The sequence below is a fragment of the Monodon monoceros genome, unplaced genomic scaffold, assembly GCF_005190385.1.
Source record: "Monodon monoceros isolate NGI ecotype Baffin Bay Population unplaced genomic scaffold, NGI_Narwhal_1 Super_Scaffold_7, whole genome shotgun sequence".
In the NCBI taxonomy this organism is placed as follows: domain Eukaryota; kingdom Metazoa; phylum Chordata; class Mammalia; order Artiodactyla; family Monodontidae; genus Monodon; species Monodon monoceros.
In genome coordinates, this window is record NW_021703784.1 from 73,689,692 (window position 1) to 73,706,320 (window position 16,629).

General features: G+C 35.1%; 1 protein-coding gene across 2 annotated transcripts in view; it reads left to right on the forward strand.

Moving 5' to 3' along the window:
* The first annotated feature begins 9,252 nt into the window (after positions 1-9,252).
* Positions 9,253-16,629, forward strand: part of GAS2 (growth arrest specific 2) — a 198,689-nt gene continuing 191,312 nt past the window's right edge. For both annotated transcript variants that reach the window (XM_029208390.1, XM_029208392.1), the window contains exon 1: positions 9,253-9,326. The gene's annotated coding sequence lies outside the window, so the exon portion shown is untranslated. The remainder of the gene's footprint in view (positions 9,327-16,629) is intronic.

Consider the following 16,629-nt stretch of genomic DNA (forward strand, 5'->3'; position numbering starts at 1 on the left):
ACTAAGGCTCAAAGAATTCAAGTAACTGGTTTAAGATCACCAAGAAACTAGTAGTAGTGCAGCCAAGATCTGAACCTTGGTCAACCTGAATCCCAAGTACATGCCTACCTTTCCTATTACACACTTTGCCCTCACTATCTCCTTAGCACTTAGTACAGCCCAGGTATTCCTATCTTCTCTTTTTTCTGTCTGGAAATTTCAAGGGGCTGTGGATCTGATCATCATACTTACCATGCTTTCCTCTACAGCATATTTTCCTTCTTGATATCCTCCACCGTTGCTGTATTCTCTCTAGCTTCATTACATTTTTTCCAATGCCCCAGTATACTTTGGTCTCTCTTTTTATTGCTTATAACTTGTAACTCTGCCTCTTTTGATGTTAACTTTGTTACCCCTTTCCTGCTACTTATGTTAGGACACAAAGTTTGGTGATAGCATGCTATAGGATCTCAGAAGAATAGCATAGTGGTTAATAGGAACAATTTTTGGATTCAGATCAGTATAAGTTCAAATCTCAGCTCCAGTGCCATGCACACCTTCCTTAAATTCTCTTGCTTCAGCTTCTTTACTTGCAAAATGAAGATAGTACTGTTACTGTGAGACTTAAATTAGGTAATACTTCTACAGCTTTGGCATATGACTGGTACATAGCTAAGAACTTAATAAATGGTACTCCTGGTAAATATTATTCAGATATTTTTAATGAAATAACATGATAACTTTCTTAATAATAAAAAGTATTAAATAAAAATAACATACAATGTGGATAAAATAATGATAAGATTTGCTGAATATTTAAATCAGACATATGCAACTAATTATAGATCTCTTACACTACGTTTTTTATTTATTTATTTTTTTTGCGGTACACGGGCCTCTCACTGTTGTGGCCTCTCCCATTGCGGAGCACAGGCTCTGGACGCGCAGGCTCAGCGGCCATGGCTCAGGGGCCCAGCCGCTCCGCGGCATGTGGGATGTTCCTGGACCGGGGCACGAACCCGTGTCCCCTGCATCGGCAGGCGGACTCTCAACCACTGCGCCACCAGGGAAGCCCCTACACTACGTTTTTGTAACTCTGAACTTGGCTTAAATCCACAAACTTTTCTCACATTGGTAGTCAGCAATATTTCACAAGCCATTTTTCAAGGATGTGGGGAGGAGGTTGGAAAATAGGGTAGTTAGCCTCCTACAGCCTCCAATAATCCTCACTTCCTCATATTCACATCCTTATGTATTTCTCTTTCATAAAGAATCAAGGCATGTATGTGTGGTCAGTAGAATACAGTAGTTGTCGTGGTGAGTGACTTGCAAGGCTAAATCATAAAAAGGACAGCTTCTGCCTTGGTCTCTTGGAATTCTTGCTCTGTTGCCATGCAGTGAGGGCACTCAAGCAGTCCTGTGGAGATGCCTGCAAGGATAGAAACTGAGGCTTCCTGCCAACAGCCAGCACTGACTTGCCAGGCAATAAATCCACCTTGAAATAATTCACCTTAAGTGAATCTTCCAACAATTAAACCTTCAAATTCTGTAGCCCCAACTGACATCTGACTATAATCTCATAACAGACCCTTAGCCAGAACTTACTGAGGTGCTCCTGAATATACCACCTACAGAAACTTCAAGGTAAATAAATGATTATCATTGCTTTAAGGTACTTAGTGACGTGATGTGTTATTGATAACTAATACAGACGAGGGGAATTGATCCCAGCCATAGTCTCTTACCTCAGTCTTTGTGCTCCTTAGTACTTTCTGCCAGAAGAACCTCCATTTCTTGAAAGATCTTTGACCACTTAGTCAACGATACTTAAGTATCTTAGAATATTTCCAGTTAATACAATATGTTCACCAGGTTTCTGCTGGATCTTGCTGCTAATACTTCTAAGTCACTTTGATTCTTAGCTCAGTTCTTCTTTCTTTTTATACTGATTAGGTGGATTAAATTTTCAGCATCATATTCTATCCATATCCTTTTCACTACCCAGCCTTTCTTGAGTCATATTTGCATGAAACATATATCTCACCAGCCATCATTTTAATCAGAGTGTCTTTTATGAGCACATTAAAGTAGATGAAGGAGGGGGATATATTACGCCAGGGCTTTTGCATGTTTGATTTGTGATTCTTTATCCATCCCTTAAGGTCATGAGATTCTCCAGCATGGGTCAGAAAGAACTCTGTGCTTATTTATTGGTCTCAATTATTTCTTATTTATTAGTTTTAGATCATATCAATAATCCTCTTAGAATGGATCATACATCAATTTTCCACATACTACTTGCATGGTTAGGATGTTCAAAGGCTGAAAGTTCCTGGAAAGACAACTAAGATGCCCTAAGAGTTCTTTAATCACTAAATTTTACCTGATTGATCATAAGTAGTCAGTTTGGTACAGAGAAAAACCACAGGAGACAAATTATCAGAGTCCTGTGTGACTCTGTGCAAGTTGATTAACCTCTCTCAGCTTTAATTTCTCATCAGGAAAATAATGCTTACCATTGTAGGCTTGTAATGATGACAAGATTGAAAGTTAGTCTAGGATACTCCACAAATGAATGGCAGCAACTATTAAAAGAACTCCTACCATGACTCAAAGCAGTGTACATTTCTCCTTAATTGCCCCTCCACAGGCAAAGGTTTTACCTTTTATTCATTTTAGAATGATTGAAGTCTTTTTAGAAAATAAGGTGATTGTTTCAGTTAAACAGTTGGGAATCCCAGGTAAGGCACCTGCAGTGGTCCTAATTTGAGGTCTGTATAAATCAATTAAGAAGGTTACTTACACATTAAAAGACTCCTCAAAGAGTCCATAAAACTATGTAACATGTCCTTCAGCTAAATGCTCTACATTTGTTAAAATCGGAATAGCTTTCTGGTTAAGGGCATATGTTATGGAGTTTGACTTCCTAGCTTCAAATCCCAGCTTGGCCACTTACTTCATGATAAGTTGCTTTACTTTTCTGAAACTCAAGTGTGTGTTTGTGTGTGTGTGTGTGTTTGAAATGAAGATAGTGATAGTACCTTCTTCACAGGTTTTTAAGGGGAGTAAATATGATGATACATGTTAATTACTCAGCACATTTCCTGGCACAAAGATAAACTCAACAAGTCTTAACCATTGAAGTCCCAAGAGATTTAATGCTGTGAGAGCAACGAGCTCTTATGTCAGCTTAACAATTTACCTGGCTCACTTTTTCACAAGTAAAAAAAGCCTGTTATCCTTTTACCTTTCTCGTTAGATGAATACCTTTCCAATAGATCCCCGTACAGCATAGGGTACTGAAATGTTTTATGGTGCAGTTTAGGAAACCATATTGAGTTCATTTATAGCCCATATTGAAGTGTACCTTAAACCAAAGAAATGTCTATCACTCCATCATACTATTCTTTTGAAAGAAGCTAAAACTAGATAGTTAATTAGATATAGTTCAAGTTTCTTCCCTATTGAAAATCTGTTCTTGTCAAATGTCTTAAAATGATATATGTCTTCACCTTTGATGATATTGTGCTCCGGAAGTTTGTTCCAGATGGCCTCTGAAGTTGATTTGTTGCAATTTATAGATTAGCAGACATATTTCAAAGCATTTCCATCCACAGTTTCTGTGTTAAATGAGTGAGAACTAGGTCAAGTTTCTGGGTGTTTTCTTGACTCAGCCACCATCACTGAGCCAGATTCCACTAAAGAAATCCTAGCACCCTCAATCTGTGCACACAAATTTTCCAAGGGCGAGTTATGCATCCTGTGTGGAATGAGGTTTATAACATTCACAAACCCTCTCCTGTGCAAAACTGTAACTAAACTAGTATCTGCAAACCCATGGCAATTAACAGTTGGCTATGGCTTTCATGAATGAATACATGGTTGTACAATTAGCATTGTTTATCTCCAATTTCATAAGGAGAATTTTGTTAAACCAATGAAGGAATTGAGATAATAGGAGACAAAAGTTTTCATACTTTTCATCCCATAATTTATGACTAGACCACGCACTTGAGACCAGGAGAATGAAATAGGAAGAGATGGGAAGAGAGACACCACTTTAATAAGTCTCTTAAGTGTTTCTGTTTGTAAACGTTTTCTTTTATTCTTTTTATGGCCGCGCCAAGTGGCTTGTGGGATTTTAGCTCCCCGACCAGGGATTGAACCTGGACCATCGGGAGTGAAAACAGAGTCCTAACCACTGGACCGCCAGGGAACTCCCTGTAAAATTTTGTTATCTCAGAAAAATAAAAACAAACAAACAGTAAACATAATCCCACTACATACCAAGCCCACATAACTTACGTTGACATTTTTAAAAATAAAAATAATACATGCACATGACTTAACATTTCTTAGAGTATATATATATATACATATGTATACTCCTACATATATGTATATATGTGTGTGTGTGTATATATATATGTTCTAAGAGCATATATTACATTCTTAAGTGCATGTATTTTACTTTATACACCCAGGGTCAAAACTCAGATGCCTACAGAATGCTGGTAGGTAATACAAGTGAGTGACTCAGGACAGGTATAAGATAAACAAAACAAATTCGTAGGGAGAGGTAGTTGATAGGTCACTAGTTTGTACCAATCAATAAATCTTAAACTGCTAAGGTTAGCTTAAGGTTCATATATTTAGTCCCTCATCCAAAGATCTTATAATGCATCATAATGATTTTGATTATTGACTTTTACAAGGCAGAGTAGTTTAGGAGCAACTTTTTCTGGATTCAAGGAATGATAAAACCAACAGTCATAATAGTTAATATGAGATAGTTCATTCTGTTTCAGTTACTGTGCTAGTAGTTTCTCATTCAATCCTAACAGCACCTTATGAAGTAGATATTATCGTTTTTCTTATTTTACAAAAGAGGAAACTCAGAGTTAAACAACTTGCCCAAAATCTGATTTTCAGGACCAGGATTTGAAGCCAGGTTAATCCAGCTACAAAACTAAGCTCTTAAAAACTTTCTATAAGCTCTGAGCTGTCAAAACATAATAGATACCTCTCTCACTTTCCTACTGTGAGCCTGCACAGGCAATATGTAGTTTTTAGATAAGAGTACTCAGATGAACACGTCTGATTCTCATACATCCCACAATATGAGGGGAATAATAGTCTGTTTTATAAATGAATTTTAAAGATGTTTATGAATTATTTAAAATGTTTTAATAATGTGAATGTCTCTGAATAAATGTTAAGAACAATTTTTTCTCCAAAATTTACTACAGATCTTTAAAATAATTTGGTTTTATAAAAAATATCAGTACTTTAGATTACAAAGTGACCATATTTTAATTAATCAGATTTTTCTCCTACTCTCTATTTTTCTAAGAAATTAACTATTCCATCTGTCATTTACCCTTTTTCTGAGGTATGAATTTAAAAATTCCTTTCATGGAAGTCTACAGATCCTTTCCTTCTGCATCTAAGTTGCTTTAAATGGCAGTCAATGTTCAGATTGATGACTTTCAGAACTATAAAATTACCACCATCAAATATTAAATGATACTCCCACTCTTGCTAAAGTAACCCTCCATCAAAAATAAAATCCACCTATTGGAAGCATCTGTTCATTTGAAAAGCATAACTATTCTACTAGAAATTTAATAAAAGGACGAGTAACAATAAGGACGAAATCTGGAAATGGACAGTCAGAGAAAGTTATGTACACCCAAGCTCAACAATGGAGAATCAATGCTTGGTAAGATGGAATGTTCATTTTTGGGGCCAGAAACATTGTGCAGGAAAAATAATTACTGTTATGGGAAAAGCAAATCCCTGGGAGAGAATTTTCCAAGGGCTTAAGCCAAGGCCTATAATGTTACTATTATTTTCTATATAAATATATGTTCTGAAAATAGATCGAGGGTGACAATACAAAGACCCGATTCATTAGCAATATCCAATAAATAACAGCTGTGACACAAACCCTCTCAGAGCATCTAATCATGAGGCAAATTTTGCTTGTAACATTGGCTCTCACCAGAATTGTCAAGTTATTAGTTTTGAAATTTATAGACTGGTTTTAGTAGACTCAATATAGCCAAGGGATATAAGTTGGTATTGGAACAACCTTATGGAATTTTCAATTGACACTCAACTGTAGATAATACCGGAAACTGCATATTATAATTCATGTGTATAAGGGTGTATGTATAAAACTTCCACAGAGAAAGTGAGAGCACCTGGCTAAGAATCCATTTATTAATTCTTTCATGGAATATTTATCGAGTGACTACTGTATACCAGACCTTGTTCTAAGGCCCAGAGAGACAAACAAGGAACAAGAGAGACAAGAAATCTGTGCTTGTAGAGATAATATTCTACTGGAAGGCGATATACAATTAAACAATAAATGGGAAGATGTATGAAAAAATATAACAGAATGATGCAATAGGAAGTAACTGGTCTCAATGTATAGGTAGCTTATTTCTGGACGAGCCAATTGCAGTGAAGGCTGTGTTGAGATCTAACTGTCAAAAAAGAGACACAGACGTAGAGAACAAACAAATGGACACCAAAGGGGGAAAGAGGAACTGGGATGAATTGGGAGATTGGGATTGACGTATATACACTAATATGTATAAAATAAATAACTAATGAGACCCTTCTGTATAGCACAGGGAACTCCATTTCACTGTACAGTAGAAACTAACACAACATTGTAAAACAACAATATCCCAATTAAAAAAAAAAAAAGCCAGATATGCCTGATGCGTCAGATATGCCTGATAAATCGTGCTTATTTCCTTTTGATCCACCTCTGGTTTTGTGTTGGCCTTTTAAAAATTGTTTTCAAGTGATCTTTTATGACTATCTAGGTCTGAATCTTAAAACTTCACAATGCATGGATCTCGTCATCCTTTCTAATTCTCCTTCTTAATAGTTAGATGCATCCCTATAGTGAAGCTCCGTATCTAACAAGCCACCTCAAAGAATGAAGGTCTCCTCGAATCTTCCAGGCAGTACACGCCTTAGAGTGTGACTACCTGATGGTGTGGGTTGGTAAGGTTTTAATTATACCCTTTTGGGAATATGATATTTTTGCCTTAGTATGATACTAAGCTTATAGTGAATATAAAGTTGTAGAAAGTATTGTGCAGCTTCTCTAAAAGGTTGAGGAATGACAGATTAACTTGTATGAACAGAAGAGCACTCCAATTTTTCACAGTGGAATATTGATGCCATTTTACCCAAGGGGATTGTAAATCCATTGGTTTACTTCCTTAAATAGTCTGCATATGGTGCAAAGAATTCTTAATCAAAGGTAAAATCAAAGACTAATGGGAAAAGTGAGAGCATGAATAATTTTATTAATTAATTCAGCTGAGATATTCACAGCTACCCTATATATTTCAAAATTGTGGAGTAGGGGTGTTAGCCAGTCTAATATTGTGTCTTATGTGAGAAAACAGATTCATGACTCAGATTTGCATCTTAAAATATTACACTGGTTTATCCAGCGTTGCCAGTCATTAACATAGTTGAAATTCCTGCTCAAATAGTTATTAGATAAATCATTAAACCATGAAAAATTAAAAGATGTTCCCAAATGCCCAGAACTCATCATGGAACATATAATGAATAGAAGATATTTTCATTAATCATTCATACACTTTTCTATAATGACTAAGGAAGTAGTATACTTAGAAATTGAAACATATTTCCTATTCCTTGTTTCTATAATTTTGTCACTGACCTTTTCTGTAGTTTTCATTTTGGTACTTAAACTTCCCAAGTTATTTATTTTTGCCAGGTATCTGAAATCTAACTTAAGAATTTAACATTTTAATTTCCTTTATAGAAAATGAAATAAGAAAACAATAGTTGTATAAATGTCATTTCTTTCTTTTTTTTTTTTTTTTTTTGCGGTACGCGGGCCTCTCACTGTTGTGGCCTCTCCCGTTGCGGAGCACAGGCTCCGGACACGCAGGCTCAGCGGCCATGGCTCACGGGCCCAGCCGCTCCACGGCATGTGAGATCTTCCCGGACCGGGGCACGAACTCGTGTCCCCTGCATCTGCAGGCGGACTCTCAACCACTGCGCCACCAGGGAAGCCCTGTTATTTCTTAATTATTAAAACATTCTTGGTTTTGTAGCAAGGTTCTCTAAGACTAGAGTGGGCCATATCCTACTCTCTTGATTGACTTGCTCAACATCTTTTCCAGTCTTTCTATTATAGTGCATTTCTGTACACAGAGTCTGGAAAGGTGAAAATGGAATTTCCCAGACTCATTTGAAGCTCGAGTTCCAGACATGATATTGGTATGGAAGAGGAGAGAATTAAGGAGATTCTTGATTCTTAAGGAGACAATCAAGATCTCAGGCTTTCATTTTACAGGTGCAGATCTGCAGGTAAAACATGGATCTAAAGCCAACCTTTCCTGTAGTTTCCTCCTGATCTCCATATCACTGCTAAGCAATGATTTTCTGGAGGCAATGATGTATTAGAAGTAACAGCTTCCTGATTGGATTGTAGATGAGGTAATATGGTACCAGATCCAGTAGCTGGTATAACGATTTCCTGATTCCCCAGCTTCCTTGTTGTGGAAGAGATAGTAGTTCCCATATTAAGTAATTCTTGCAGTTTATTCTGAGAGTCTTTCCTAGGAAACCAAGGCTAGAGCTTGCTCCTCTAGCCCTCCTAGTGATTCTATAAGTACCTAATATGCTGTTTTAAATCTCTTTCTGCTCAGTGACCAAATAAGGGTAAGTTTTCAATTTGGGCTGAGATAAGAAATGAAGGCTCTATTTAAGTCTGTTAGCTTAAATTAAACTCACTTTTTCTAAACTTTTAAAGAATAAAAGCAGAGATTAAATTCTAAAGCTGGTAAATGTTTATGACTTTAAAGATAGAAAGAGAAATTTTTCTTTTTACTCAATTATTTTTTTTAATTTTAAGAGGGATCACTTTATAAATTTCATGGTTAAGTTCCTATTCAATATCTTCCATTCAGCCCCTGATTTTGGTGGAGTTAATCAAATGAAAGTACCTCAGACTGAGATGTCAAAAATTCTACTTGAAAAAGGCTCTCATAATCCTGGGAGGGAGCTCTCAGTTGTCCTCCCATGCCAAGAAAAACTCCTGCTCTTCCCAAAATGAGAAAAAAATATATATATTAGAATGCCTGGATTACAGATACTGATTGGGCCTTATTGGCTTACTGGCTACTGACAGAGTTAATTGCACCCATGTGCATGCTATGATGCTGAATAGGTAAACTAAGTCTTATTTCTTCCAAGCAGATTCATCTCACTCTTCGCTCCCCATTTCTTCTCTGTATGCTACAGTACTGTATTTCTTCTGACTCAGAGACGAGCTAGAGGTAAGTTTTCAATTGGGCTAAGACAAAAGATGAAGACTATTTAGATCACAAATCTAAGCTGATTTTCCAATTGAGTTTTATCAGAATGCTACCTTAAGTAATGTCAGGCATTTCACGTATAATAAAAAAGCAATGCCTATTCTGCTATTGTTTGAATGTGGAGCTTCCTGGGGGACTTCTTGGGTCATGGACAAGGAAATAGTCAGTTATTCTTGAGTTCTCAGTAACCATATTATCAAAAACTTCACCTTGAGTTCTAGACTGAGGAGTGGGGAATAGAGTTCTTTTCATTACTCTTTCGGTAATCGAGTAGTTTTATGGACATCTGACAACCTAAGCCTTAAAACGATAAAATGGAAAGAAACAGTCTAGCTGCGTCCAAGATAAATATTCACACTTAGCAAGATAATATTTGCATGAATCCTTGACCTACTTGTGTAAAGATAGTTTTAGAGCTGTCAGGTATTGTGCTCAAACCACAGGGGAGTTTAGTAAAAGCAAGTACAGAAATGAATAGGACTCCATTACTTCTTGAAATAATCGAGTTCTCATTATTTTTAATGCTGTTCTCCCTTTAAAATAGACATCGAGTTTCCATTTCGAGCAGGTACATCAGGGTAAAAACAAGACCTCCTACTGTTTACCTGTGGTACATACCTGATCAGCCAAGTACATTTTATCAACTGTAAACAAATGCTAAAATGCTAGTGTCCTTTAAAACATGAGTAATTTTGGTCTGAGATCCAAGGTCGGATATACCATTCATTGTCTGTTTTACAATATTTTATAGAGAGATAGATAGATGATAAATAGATAGATAGATACATAGATAGATAGGTACATAGATAGGTAGATAGAGGCTAAGTGAGGCTAAAGCCCAAGACTCATGTTGCCCAGTTAGAGTCTTCCTACCCCTTGCAGTGAATGATAGCAAATGCAAGAGATCCAGGATGTGAGGTAGATCTGAGTAAGAAACTGAGATTAATGAAAATCAGGTATAACTTTTCTAAATGGTAGATTTCTCTACTTCTTGTGTGACTGACTCTATGGTTTACAATGGTTTACACAGTGACAGTCTGGCTGAGAACCTTGAAAATTTTCATTGGTTGACTCATCTGAATCCCAACTCAGCTCTAAACACCTTAAAGGCAGGAATCAATTTTAGCACTTCTCCCAAGTGCTTGCTCATAGTCAAATTTCAAGGAGAGTTTGTGGAATGAATGAACTAGCTGTCAGTTTGATTTCCATCTAGGTTGATGACATCAAGAGCTCTAGCCAAGTGCTTCTCAAACAAACGTGAATATAATTACCTGAGAATTTTGTTAAAATTCAGATTCTGATTGAGGAGATCTAGGTGGGGCGCAAGATTCTGCAGTTCTAATAAGCTCCCAAGTGATTTAGATGTTGCTGTTCCTTGGACTACACTTTCAGAATCAAGGGTCTAACTCCTAAGGGGTTTATTTATGTGAGACAATGCTGCATAGTGATTAAAACAATGAATTGGAGTCAGGGAGACACAAGCTCAAATTCTTCTCCTGTAATTATTAATGGAGTAAATACAGGAAAATTATTAATCTCTCTGTGCCGTAATTTATACATAAAAATTTGATAACAGTGTCAAGATTTTATATGGGTATCGTCTTTAAATAAAATTACATATGAAAGTATTTAGCAGAGTACCTGACATATGGCAAGCACTCAGTAATTGGTAGCTATGCATTCTCTTTATTTTTTCCCCGCCTCTGCCTAAGGTTATATGTTCACAAAACTCTTTGTAGGCTGAGTGAAGTTAGACCTCAAGCCTAATCTTGCCAAATTTGCTTCCCCCCAACCCCCCTGCAGAAACTGCTAGCAAATGCAGGAAACCCAGAGTTGTGAGGTAGGTCTGAGCGAAAAGGCAAGAAACAAAGACCTAAAGATCCCAGATAGAAATGTAGGGGTAATTACTGAAAAAAACCAGTTTTACTGTGAACAAGAAGGAAAAAGGCTAAAGAAGAACGTATAGAGAGCCAATCTGTTTAATGGGGAAAATGAGCACAAAATTTAAAAACTGAATTCAAAATGCTTCTGTTGACATATATACACTACTATGTATAAAATCGATAACTAATAAGAACCTGCTGTATAAAAAATAAATTAATTAAATTAAATTTTTAAAAAAATCCTTCTGTTTGTCATGTCTTAAGTCAGGTTGCCCGCAAGAAAGACCTTGAGTCAAGGATTCATTGTAAGTGGCTTAGTAAGGAGGTGTTCTCAGGAAGACACATAAGAGGGTGGGAACTGACTGGGGAAAGGGAGAAAGCCAAACAAAAGTGGGCTGGCTCTCAGGCAGTCTCACCAAAGGAAACTTCAGGGAATTCCCGGAGTGTAAATTTGCCTCAAAGCTGTCCTGATTTGAGGAGAGAGAGCTGGAGTTTTATTCATTGGTTTCAGGGTACCCCAGAGAAGTGAGAGAGACATAAATTTAAATCCCCACACACTTCTAATTCTCCACAAATGCTGGCAAAGCAGGCCCCAGTGCCTGAAAGCAATCTTCCAATAAAGAGCCACAGGTCTGAGAGGCTTAAAGCCAAACCATACAGAAGGAAGGGAAGGGACACAAAAATGATAGATGCCAGACTCTGAGATATTAAATTACAAGGGGAACTTTATTGTTTATACCCTCCCAGGACAACTGCTAATAATGAAAGTATTCATCTCTGTGATTCTTCCAGTGCTTACGGCTTCTTACTGTGAGATGTTAAACAGAAATGCCAATGGTTCCTGAAAGTCGGGATGATTTTTCAGCATGAGTTTTTATGTTGTTTTACTTTTGTTTCATTTTTTAAAATCATTCCTTACTAGAGGAGTAGTGAAAGTAAACAAGATGAGAGACATGTCAGTAGCACTCACATATAGAAATTGGGGTGAACAGTAGCTGTAGCCAAGTTGCTTAAAACCTAATATTTTAGATCAGAATGGAGAATGTCCAAAATGACATGCAGTAATGAAACAAAGTATTATATCAAAAATATGGTTAATCTATATGACTTGAAAAATTGTTTCCCTCCTTTGTTTGCATTCCCACTTTATGAAATGAATGAACTATCATGGAAAACATAGATCTGAGTTAGTGATCTAATGAATGAATTTAAATAGCTATGGAAATTTAAATTGCATAACTTGACTGGCAGAAACTTAGAGGCTGAGGGTAGAAAGAACTGTCTTAGGGTAAAAATAAACTGAAATGTTCTGTTAATTCAAGCACTCACCTTTAGCCCCATATTTCACATTGCCCACAAACTGAATCTGAAGTGAAAAACTAGACATACTTGAATATGGTTTTTGTACTTGTTACCAAAAATACTGAAATTGAAAGAAAAGGAGAAGTTGCCTTTTCCCAAGGACAAGAAATATAGAATATTTTCCCCTGAAATGTTGATACTTCAGTTGGGTAAGGCAAGCTTTAGATTAACCCTCAAATAGCTGAAGCTTTTAAGAAACCAACAAACATAAGTATGTGTGTCTATGTGTGTATGTACATGTGTATAATGTATATATTTGGTGTATATACATATATATAAAATCATATTTTTAAAATAAAAGAATTAGAAAATGTAACAGAATAGCTAAGAAATTCTTGATAAAAGTAATGCAAGGAAACATCTTACCAGATATCAACTCACATTATAAAGATATAAAAATTAAAACAGACTAATTTTTGTAAAAAACATAGTCAAGCAGAATAGAGAGTCTAGGAGCATGTGCATGAGAATTTTAGTATATAAAAAAATTAACATTGCAAATCCATGGGGAAAATATACACTACTTGTTGAGTAGTGGTTGGATAATGAGAGCTCCATTTGTACCCACTAAAGTAAAAAATAAATTACAGTTAGAATAAAGATCAACCTTAGGTTAAATATAAACAAAAATATACATAAGAAACATAAAAACAAAAAACTATAAAATTTTGAAAGTAAAGAAAGATAGCTTTGATAAAGTAGGGGAAGTTTCCATAAGTAAGCAATCAGAGACTGTAAAGAAAAAGCAGAACTGGCTTTTAAATACTTAAAACATCATTACGATGAAAGATGCTATAAGAACAGTTAAAATATTAGTCAGTTTGGAGAGAAAGTATTTGGAACATTTTTAACACATAAAATACTAGCATCTCAAATAAAGAAGGAGGTTTAAAATCTGTAAGATAAAAATAGGGTAGAGGATAAGATATTTCACTAAAGAAGAAATACCTATGGGTAATTACCATATAAGAGGTGCTCAATGTCACCGATAATCAGGGAGATACATTTTAAAGTGAGTAGTTAGCATGTAAGATATGAATAATTCATATAAAATTTGATAAGTCAATTTTTGTATTTTTATTTAACTTTTGAATAAGTAATATATTCACATGGGTCAAAATACTATATAATAAAACTTCCCACCCAGTTCCCTGCCAACAGTTTACCTTTTATAGGCAATTAATTTGATGAATCTTCTATGAATTTTTACAAGAATATTTTATGCATTTACAAGCAAATACATAATGCTCAGCACTTTAATTTTCACACAAACACACAGAGAGCTTTCTCATTCTTTTTTATGACTTTATAGTATTCCATTGTATAGATGTGATATAACTGATGGATATATAGGTTGATTATAATGGTACAATAAAAAATACTGTACATAAGTTGTATCACATAGATGTGACTATATCTGTAGCATAAATTCCTAGGAATAGAATTGCTGGATCAAATGATATCTGTACATTTGTAAATGGGTATAACCTTTTGAGGAAGAATTTTGGAGAGAGCTTTAAAATTTAAAATTGTTATACGTTGGGACCCAGGTGCTATCCTGCAGAAGTACTTTTAATATTACAAAATAATGTCTGCAAAAGGATGCATATTGCAGTATTTTGATAGCAATAAACTGAAAATCTAAATGTCCTTACTATGGGAATGATTTTATATATTTATAAAATATATATAATATAATGATATATTCACATTACAGAATACCATGCAGTGATTAGAAGGAATGAGTAAGGTCCATATAAACAAAGATGGAAATATCTCCAAGACATATATAATTAAGTGAAAAAAGCAAGTGACTGGACAATATGTATCACATGATTTATGTTTAAAAAAAAAGACATCTTTTCTGTATGAAAGGGTACACACTAAATTGTTAAATGGGGCTATCCCTGAAAAATGAAGAGAGACTGGGTACAGGTGATGGAGCAATGTGAAGGGAAATTTTATCATTTTTGCTGTTTGTATGGATTTAAATTATTTTTGAAATTAAAAAATAAAAATATTAAGAACACCATCTGAGATGTGAGAGGCAGGGACCTAGGTGAACTCTCTAGAAAAGGTCAGCCTCTGAAATCCTATGCATGGCCACACTCTGAGACCCTAAGTTGGAGATTGCCTATTGCAGTGGATGAAAAGGTGTGTCAACAGGAATGACAGCCAAGGCCAGCACGAGCAGGAACAGAGCCTGCCTTCGGTGGGACATACGGTATCCCCATTGTGAAAGTGCCTTTTCAGCTAAAAGTAATAAATCTCATACTAAACTAAAAAACAAAGAAAGCATAGCCACAATCTTTGAATTTTTAAATGATAAAATGTGATAACTTTGGCAAAATATATAAAATCCATTTTATATAAAAAGGAAAATGTGGAACTAATATAAATAAATCATGTTTTATAAGTTTTTTGCAATTGACTGCTTTTATGGATCTACCACATGAGCCTATACTTACACCTTATAAATGTGAAAAATAACTAAATCAGCAGGAGGGATTTCTTTCCCTCAATAAAAGAACCATATGCCAGGTAAAAAGTAAAATAATCACATCCACAAATGTTGTTTCTGAATCATTGTTCCCGCTCAGTCACAGAACTCTAGCCCAACCATAGCATCCATTTTATGTAATGATATAGAGTGATCTTTACTTATGATGTGAATCAGTGGAACTAAGCTAAGGACTGGGACTTTCTGTCACTGATTTAATCGTCACAGAAATATTAGTGAAAATTTAGACACAGCCCGTGTTAGACACCTGTGTACATGCTCCTACTCTGTCATCCCAGTGGAGTAGTTAATCAGCAAATATGGAGCCCTGAGGTAGTGTCAAAATCCTCAGCTCAGCCCTGCAGGCAGTAGTTACTATCAATCAACGAGAATTATCACCAATCCAGGTGAAAGTCAAAAAATTCAGTTTTCTATTTCAATTTTTCCATTACAATACTTCCTGTAGATCAAGATATTTGGTTCTGTTGTTGATTTTGAGAGTTTAATAGTTTTGTTACTTTTGATAGTTTATGAGAGTAATGAGAGAATCACATTCAATAGAGAAATACTTTCATTGCAATCCTCACATGATTTTTTGTTCTTATACTTACATACTATGAGTTAAATGGAATGTAAAGAACCTAACAATTCACCCAGTATGTTTTTAGTATTCTACGTTAAAAAAAATTTATCTTAACTTTAAGTTAATTAAAAATTTTTTTTGATTTATACTTTCAAAGCCAGAAAGATCAGTCTTTTTCTCACTATATTGAAACTAGTCATTAGTAAATATTTACCATATAAGATCATCTTCTTTCCAGGGCTCTTGACAGGGAAACATGATTCGCAAATACTTCAGTACAAAAGGAAAAGTTTAACATGAGGTTTCATCCTCTTCTGGCTTTTATCATTTCAGAGCCAGCTTTTAAGTTCTTTTTTATTCTTTTTTGGTTTGCTTTTCTTTTATTTTCAGTACTTACAGATAGGAAAAAATAACTTGATTAATATTTCCATGCATTCTATTTATTATCAATTACAAATATATTAATAAATAGAATTTTAAGAAAAGAAATCAATCAAATAAGTATAAGCTTACTTGACATAAAACAAACACTTAGCAAATATATAGCTTAGGGTCCTGGTTAAATTTCCACTGTCAAAACAAATTATTTATTAATTTCTGTTAACCTGCTTAGTTTTAAAGCCTCATAGTTACGAATGGATGAAATTGCTTTTTATAACTTTCAGTAACAGGAAACTCTAAATTTTATAATTTTGTATTCCATTGTTGGAATTTAATGTAATTTAAGTGTTAACATAGTTTTTATAAGTAAATGTCTTAAACTATACAATGAAAGTGTTTATCTTATGCATTTGCTAATTTCTTGTTATGTTCAGAGCCCTACATAGTAAGAGTTTTGGTAAGGTATTGACTGACTGAATGAAGAACTAAATGCATGAATGACAAAATGAATAAGGAAGAGTGGGTTCTTTTGACAAATAGGTGTTATGTATTGAT